Source organism: Arvicanthis niloticus, chromosome 28 (assembly GCF_011762505.2).
Source record: "Arvicanthis niloticus isolate mArvNil1 chromosome 28, mArvNil1.pat.X, whole genome shotgun sequence".
NCBI lineage: Eukaryota > Metazoa > Chordata > Mammalia > Rodentia > Muridae > Arvicanthis > Arvicanthis niloticus.
The window spans coordinates 20610676-20612217 of NC_133436.1; the positions used below are offsets into that span (position 1 = coordinate 20610676).

The 1542-nt window shown below is 47.8% G+C and overlaps 1 non-coding gene across 1 annotated transcript; it reads left to right on the top strand.

Annotated features, from left to right (window-relative positions):
- Window positions 1-346: 346 nt before the first annotated feature.
- On the top strand, window positions 347-478 carry LOC143440207 (small nucleolar RNA SNORA17). The gene has a single exon (XR_013108048.1). It is a non-coding gene; the product is annotated as a small nucleolar RNA SNORA17 (small nucleolar RNA).
- Window positions 479-1542: the final 1064 nt, after the last annotated feature.

The window sequence follows — 1542 nt, forward strand, 5'->3', positions numbered from 1 at the left end:
GTTACTTATGTAACACTGATAAGATATCAATATAACGGGTTGAAAAGATAAGGAGGGAAGAACGCAAAGGAGCAGAAAAATTGGAAAGTCAGTAGAATTAGTCAGAAGTCTTAGCTGATTAACTGAGGAAATGAGGAATATCAAGTACATAGCAACTCAAATATTTTCTGCCGTCTGTTGGTTCAATTTAAATAATTTTATGAGTTAAACAAGCTACTTATTGAAGGGCTCACCTTCTCCAAATCTTTCATAAATTAATACTAAAAGTAGAATATTTGAAAGTACGAAAAACATGAAAAAGCAATCAGAGATATTAACCAAGTTGCTTATCAAGATTCTTTGTCTTATTGCCCCCAGAGGCATTGCAAGTGTGGCTCTTATGTCACATGTGTGTCAGTAGGTGACAGAGAGGAGAGAGGTTATGTCTACACTCAGTGTTCTGACCTATGAACATCTGAATGATTAGTAGCCTAACATTTCCTGAAAAAAGAGAGCCTGAGATGACCACTAGTCCGGCACGAGAAAGGCCGAGACTGGCTCCCAGGACAGGAAGTGTACTGGAGACTAGAACTCCACTTGGGACTGTGGGCCCTGGGTCGGAGTGAGCCCATGACAGATAACCCTCACAAGGGCCACTGAGTGCAGGCAAGAAGCCAGCCCAAGACAACCACCAGACATAGGGCCCAGAGAGTAAGCTACCCTGAGATGACCACTAGTGCAGTGATGTGCAGGCCTTGGGGTGGGAGTGGGGGCAGATCGTGTTCAAGGTGACAGCTGTCCAAGATGACCCTGGCCCAGTGCCATAATGCATGAGTAGGGCATAGCACTTCTGAGACCACTCCTGAGATGGCCTTTGAAACTCAGAGAACGTCAGGCACCCCTAAAAGGAGCAAGTGAGTGGTGGAGAAATAGAAGAGAAACCGAAGTGTGAGGGCACAATAAAGAGAAGCAGAACTGGAGACCTAAGGGTAGTGAGAAACAGCCTGATGTGAGTAGCTGGTGATGGCACTTGGGATCATGGTGGGTCCTGGCCTGTGATGCTGCCAGGAGGCCACATCTGGGTCCGTGGCCCTGTAGCAGCAGGGGTTTGTAATCAACAAAGTCCAGGCAGGCATTCTTAATCTGGGCTGCCACTTGGGAACATGATGATTTCTGAAGGCTATGCATAACTAAATACACCCCTTACTGGGGTATCCTGGGAGACTTGGACCTGGGAGCATGAGAATAAAAGAGCTAACTTGGCCTCTAGCCAGTCAGCATTTTGGACAGTGGGCTTTGTACATTGCTCATGGAGTTGCAAGTGAGCCTCTGGAGGTTATGAGTGTGGAGGGAGTGGTCCCTACCACTTGTCTCCTGTGTGGTGGTGTGGTTGAGGGGGACATATATTCCTCCCTTCTGGAGCCTTACCACCTGAGGCAGGTGCAAGGTCTGGCCTTTGGGTCCTGAAAGCAGGAAAGCTGTTCTTGCCCTCACCAGTTGCAACACTTGGGAGAGCAGACCTTGAACCTCTGCACCTCACCTGGGCAACATGACAGAACTGAC